The following is a 7,178-nucleotide window of genomic DNA, read 5'->3' as shown; positions in this document are numbered from 1 at the left end:
GAAGTTGCTTCAGGTTTGAAGCCGTCTGTCTCTGGCATTCAGAACAGTGAGTGCCAGCTCCAAGTTGGACACACAAACACACAACACAGCCTGGTTTCTCACAGTATTAAAACTTAAGATAATTATTTTGGATGGTTTTCTTTTTGTGATTCTTGAGTGTATTAGAAATGCAACCATGGCATTCAGATTTTACTGTGCGCTCTCTTGAACATTTAATGCACATTGTTTCTATACTAATCAGGTATAAGTGAGTTAGTCTGGTGCTTAGCAAGCTAATGACAAGTCCTAGAAACTACCAGCTACAAGGTAGGGCAATAATTACTGTAGATTAATAGTACCATTGTATCCGTCTCTAGGGGCACTATAAATTCAAATTCCTTTCCTGCTTTGTAGATATTTATGGGGACAGAACCAGTCTTGTACACTGAAAGGAAAAGAGAATGGAAATTACTCATACACAGTGCTTTGCACGATCCTGCCGGTGATAGGATGGAAGAAAGAAAGAAGGATGGCTGAGAAAAGTACATACTTTTCGTATGTTCATGTTAGTCTGTGAGCAGCCATGACAGACAGAATGTAGCTCACAGGTGCCAATTTTTTTTGTCCTTTCACCTTCTATTTACTTAAGCTCGATGTAGTAAGAGTCTTAGGTTGAAGTGAACTATCCGAACTACTTATTTTTGAAACTTTCTGTTTTGCATCTCTTGCCACTATCAGAGGCTGTAATCAGGGTGGTATGTAAACGGTATATTTTGGGTGTTTTTTGGTGTTATAGTACTGTGCCATGATCAGTTCCCCTGTGCAATGCATATCTATCATTTAATATATTCGTTGAATCACAGTGAAGTCACACTCTCTATGACTTTTCAAGACTGAAAGCACGACATCCTTATGTGCTCCATGTAGGTGAGTAGCACCTTAGTCATGGAGATTACTTCATTTTCAGTTACTACCAGCGTACTGAAGGAACACACTTCAGTTTGCAGACATTGATAAAATTCTGCTATACCATCAAACAAGCCCCTTTGTTAGTCATGTGATACATTATATAGAATTTCCAAAATATTTAAAATTCTTTTACGTTGAATATTTTTCCTTTCCCATGATATAGGAAAAAAAAAAGAGAGAGATCAAACCCAAATGCTCTCTTTGGTTTACCAGTTACATTCTTCCAGTCTGAACCATCAGAAATCTGTGTAACCCACAGTCTGTGTGGGTTTTATTTTTAAAAAGGCAATATTTCAGTGTGCAATTAATGGGTGCAATTAAACTGTGTCTGTCACCTTTCCTTACCTTTCTTGAGGTCCTCACATCAGCTTCCTAATGTGGGCTGTCCAGGAAGAAAAGAGAAGCTGCAGGACTGCCTTCATTTTCTGTTAATGTGACTCTAACCAAATCTGAATGCATTTTGCTTTAGTGGAATAACTGCTGTATTGATCTTCCATGTTTCTGCTTCCTTATCTCATTTCTGCTGTTCAATACAATCTATCTAGGTATTTCATGAAAATGATAGGTTGTTGAAGGGGGTTTTAACCTCCCAAATTACCTGTGGTAGTTTTTGGTCACTCAGAAAACAAAAATTCTTATGATTAATCTCTCAGAGCTCAAGGCTTCCAATATATCAGGTCTGGTTTTCTCTGTTTATTATGCATAGATTTCTTCTGTGCCGATGGTGTTACATGTGAACTCAAATTATCCTGACCTACAATACTTGTTCTATTTCAAGGTTCCTGGTTTCTAAAAGATTGTTTGACTCCTGGGTGGTTTTTTTTGCATTTTTTTTTCCCAATTCTGTTAGCAAAAGAAAACCTCTCCTGAGTCATATTTTAAAAATACTGCTCAGCTCTTAAAGCTGCTTCTGCTCCTGTGTCACAAAGCATTATTGAAAAGATATTCATTTCTACCACCTACAATTGCTCAGACAGAGAACTTCGCGAATTCTTTTCCACTCCCATGTTGAAACTATGTCGGCAGCTTTCTTGTTCCTAGAAGTGTGTTAGAATGATATTCCTGCTATGACCAGGTTGGGTTTTTCTTGAGAACCGTGCTATCAAGCTTATAATTTAATATTAATAACATTAACAAACATTATTTTAATAGTAGCGCTGATATTGTGGTTTCTATTATTTTATTAATAATTTGAAACTTCTTCTAATCTAAGATCCTAGGCATTCCATAAACCTTGATGAAAATGATATTATACAATATCCCTGAGAGAACAGTAAATATTATCATCCCCATTTCACAAAAACAGGCGCTGAGGTTCAAAGTCACACAGTCTATGGCAGAACTAGAAATAGAAATAGTCTCCTGGCTCTCAGTCCTGTTCCTTCTCCAGTCACCCTAGATAGTTTCTAGTATAGCTTTATAAGACATTTATCACATGATTTTCAAAAATCTCGTCTTCTTTGTCAAGGAAAGCTTAAAAGATTTTTTTAAAGGGATAAAAGGAGACTACTTCATTTTTTAATGAGGTTGCTGAAATGATTCTAGCTGTTTTATTGGCAATGCCATCCACGTTTTGTGAGTTAATCCTGACCCTAGGTACACCTAAAATAGATATCTTTGCCTCCAGCTAATCAACAGGCTTACTAAGATTGCCTAAATAATTTATGTATAACCAACTAGTGGAAACTAGATCTTCTGTGATTTCCCTAGATACATATTCTGCATGTATCATGTATATCCTTGCCTATTTTTGATATTCATTTGAAATTCAGTTGGGACATTTCAGAACACTTGTACTCCAGCTGTATAGCTCTAAGAAAAAGCCATCTGGAGACATAATACAGTATCTTAAAACTGGGCAGAATAATGTTTTAAATCCAAGTGCGTTGTCGATCAAGATTCTGAATTTTCTGTTAATGAATACTGAATTGGAATTTAAAAAAAAGTCACAACACCACAATTCTATTTCCAACTCTGCCACTGGCTTATGTAGGTAAGCATTTTGTCTCTCAGTGCCCTATTTGTACAATAAAAATAACGACATTTAGCATAGATGATATAGTGATATAAAAACAGATAAATATGAGGTATGAGGATGGTTAAATACGAAAAAATAAATAATCTATTTTTCTTGTTTATAGCACAAGAAATGTGAAAAACACACAGTACTACATGTTGTCTTCAATGAGGTAGCGAAATGAAGCTTGGAACAAAAACTTGCTGCGTTGTGGAGAAACTAGATTTTTTTTCTTCCAGTCTCTGCAAACAGAAAGTAAAAGCATTAGCAGACATTGTCCTACCTTGTTCTGACTGCAAATTCAAGAATCTTTCACATCCGTAGCTGAAATGGAAGGTACAGTACAAACTGTCTAGCTGGAGTTCGTAACTCCTAACTTGTATCCAAAATCCATAATTGGAAAATATATTCTGTCTCTTTTGGGTATCAGCTACTAAAAGACTTGCTCATGTCTGCTCCAGTGTGCCAGGAATGCTTTGGGCTGTTAACTGTACTTGTTGAGACTAGCTGCAAAATTAGGGCCAGGTTGCAGCTTCAATCAGCCATGCAGAAAGTGGAGGAGGAGGACCAAGTACTCCAGGAATAATTTAGGTGTGGCAGAACTTCTGCAGCAGTCGCTGAGAATAGAGCAAGCCTTGTTGCTGTCCCACATGGGCTCAGCTGTGCTGGGTGGCGTTGCCTTCATCTGGGAAGGACATGGCAGCACCGAGCTAGAACAATGTGCAAAAGGAACGTGAGTCACTGTCGTTGCAAATCATGTCGGTTTGCATGCACCTCTACCCCCATACTATTTTTATCAATCCCATAATGCCTGTCTGTTCTCATAGTTAGCGATGTCAGCATGTGCCTTGTATTTCTGTCTTCATTTATTCCATCGGATCTCCGCACAGCTGAAATTCCTTCAGGCCTAAGCCTTGGGGCAGTATGTTGAGTTCATGTACCATTCCCGAGTGTGAACTTGATTACCTTTCACATTTAAGAGTTTTCACATTTCAAATGTGTCAGAAAAGACCAAGAAGAAAGACAAACGAAAATCTCATTGAGAGTGATAAAGACATGAATTGTTTCTGGCTTGTATGCCTATAGCGCCTGTTTATGACAGCTGTAGGAAGGGATGAGCAGATCTGCTAATTCATATTTGCTGTGCAGATCTCCATGCTGCTCTGCAAAGCCGGAAGGTCTCTACTGCTTTAGGCTGACCTTTAAAGGCAACACCTTTAAGGACTTTTTTCAAAATGTCCACACTCACTGAGCTGTGGTAATTCTGCAGGTATTCTGTCAAAGCCAGCGGATGCTCACCATCCCTAACGAAACATGGACTCATGGTCAGCATTCAATGTCCTTGTATGTTGAGACAAATTGAGGATTATTCTACATCGTGACATTCTACATTCTACATCTACATTCTACATCGTGACACCTGTTAAGGCCTGAAAATATTAGAACTGGGCATTTCATAATCATTTTTGTGCTGAATAAGAAGTGCTAGAGCCATTAGCTCCTATTGTTTCTGTTTCTTCTTTCTACAGCCATCTTGGCAGATGAGAAAAACCTGTATCTTTCCACGTGGCTAGGAATACAGGCTACTGATCGCAACTGCTGCTAAGTGGCATGTCCAGCTTTCTGATGGAAACACTTATCTCCTCCACATTTGCATTTTTTGTGTAAAGCTGTAGTTGCCACCTGAAACCTTGACTTTCCAGATAATCCTTTTGTTTGATCCTGGCTGACACATATGAGATTGTGCTCTGTTACTTTTTCTGTGCATTTTTATTCATTCCGAATTTCTCAGTCATTCAGAACAGATACATCATGACCACGGTAAACTGAGGCAGTACCAGTAGTTCATTTTTTTGCTGTTTTGGCTCAAAGAAGAATGAATTCAATTACTCTGATTAGGAAAAAGGCTCAGTTAAATTCATTCTCACTTCATTTTGGTGAGAGGACATTCTTCCTTTCCTGAGTGCGATGAAATAAAAAGCAGACGTTGCGTTTTTTTTTTTAATGAAGGGAATATACAAATCTCAGGCTATAAATTCACCGTGACAGATTTCTGATGCACTGGATTTGTGCCAGTCAGCAGTCTTTACGATAGATCATTATGACGGATTATCAAAAAGGCAAACTGCACTTTAGGATGCATTAAACACGGCATAGCCAGCTGGTCAAAAGAGGTGATCCTCCTGCTATAGTTAGCATTGGTGCAGCTTCACCTTGAATATTGCATGCAGTTCTGGTCTCCACAATACAACAAGGATGTTAAGGTCCTTGAAAGCGTGCAGAGGAGGGCAACAAAGCTGGTAATGTCCTATGACGAGAGGCTGAGGACACCTGGGTTGCCTGGTCTGGAGGAGAGAAGGCTGAGAGGCGACCTCATTGCTCTACAGCTTCCTTGGGAGGGGAAATGGCGAGGGAAGCACCGATCTCTTCTCCCTGCTCACCAAGGACAGAACGCACAGAGCTGTGCCAGGGGAGGTTCAGACTGCGTATTAGGAAAAATTTCTGTACCACGAGGGTGGGCAAGACCTGGAAGAGGCCTCCGAGAGAGGTGGTTGATGCCCCCCGCCTTTCAGTGTTAAAGAGACGTTTGGATGATGCCCTCATTAATATGGTTTAACTTTTGGTTAGCCCTGAAGGCAGTTGGACTACATGGACTTTGAAGGTCTCTTCCAACTGAGCTCCTCTCCTCTCCTCTCCTCTCCTCTCCTCTCCTCTCCTCTCCTCTCCTCTCCTCTCCTCTCCTCTCCTCTCCTCTCCTCTCCTCTCCTCTCCTCTCCTCTCCTCTCCTCTCCTCTCCTCTCCTCTCCTCTCCTCTCCTCTCCTCTCCTCTCCTCTCCTCTCCTCTCCTCTCCTCTCCTCTCCTCTCCTCTCCTCTCCTCCTCCCCTCCCCTCCCCTCCCCTCCCCTCCCCTCCCCTCCCCTCCCCTCCCCTCCCCTCCCCTCCCCTCCCCTCCCCTCCCCTCCCCTCCCCTCCCCTCCCCTCCCTCCTCTCCTCTCCTCTCCTCGTTTTTGTATACCTACCCTGGATCCATACTACATTAGTATTGATGAGGGTTTCCAGTTTTTGTTGGCAGATAGTATATTGGAGGGTGTATAGAAAATACAAGTCTGAAAACAAGGCTCAAAGTGCTCGTTTTTGGAACTAGTTGCATTAAACATTCTGCTGGAACATGATTTTGGAAGGTCATTCTCTTATTTCAGGGATGTTTGAGTTGTTTGACGTTTTTATTAGTAAAGGTTTATGAGGTTATTTAGTCTTGTTCTTTGAGGTATAAACCAGCCCCTGTGGCTTTCACAAATCTAATTATACAATTATCTGAGATAAAACTTGTGACTAATATACTTTTTAAAACTTCTAGAAAAAGCTGTGCTATACATAGAAATGCCACAATCTCAGGTCATCCCAGACCAAAAAGCAACTGATACACAACTGTGAGGACAGGAATCTCCCTTTTGTGAAGGTATAAAGTTTCCCTTTCGCTCTGGAGTTTACTGGCCTTCCACCTGCCGCCGGGTCAGAATGACGACCATTCCTTGGCTTGCAGGGCAGCGTCATTTCAGAAAGAAATCCTAATTCAAATGGAGAAAGTAAGCATTTTTGTGAGGTATATATTTGATTACTTACACGAGAGCTGCTTGAAGAAAGAAGCCCAGCAGTTAGAGGAAAATGATTTTAAATAGAAATTCTCAACACACCATTCAACTCTCCTTTAACTGGATTCCTACAGAAACGGCAAATAAATGAGGCCGGGATACATGTCATACTGAGTTTGCATTAGCTGGAAGGTTTGGAAATAATTAAGAGCAAAACCGTTAATGCTCCATTTAAATAGCTGCTGCCTATCTGTCCAGTATGAGAGCCCAATCTGTTGTGTTCAATCAGCTTTCAGCTGCTCCTTGCCAGCAGCCTAATTCCCCAGTCTTGTCTCTGTGCTATGCTTGTGCATTCCACTACCTGCTAAGTTAAACCCTGCTGTCCTGGTTTTACATGGAGATTTCTAGTGCTATTCGAACTATCCACAGAGGTTCAGAATACAGCCCCCAAACCCGTAAGCTGTGCTGAGGATCCCTACAAACATGCCTGATTTCAGTGGAGCCCCACAGGGGTGAAAAGTCCGCAGCTCTGTGCTGCCTTAGGACTGATTTCAGTCGTACCAGTCTCTATGTATTTATGCCGTTTTGACCAGCTGTGGATCTGCAATATTTCCATGTTA

The sequence above is a fragment of the Anser cygnoides genome, chromosome 17, assembly GCF_040182565.1.
Source record: "Anser cygnoides isolate HZ-2024a breed goose chromosome 17, Taihu_goose_T2T_genome, whole genome shotgun sequence".
Classification (NCBI taxonomy): Eukaryota; Metazoa; Chordata; class Aves; order Anseriformes; family Anatidae; genus Anser; species Anser cygnoides.
Note: the sequence above shows the minus strand (reverse complement) of the source record.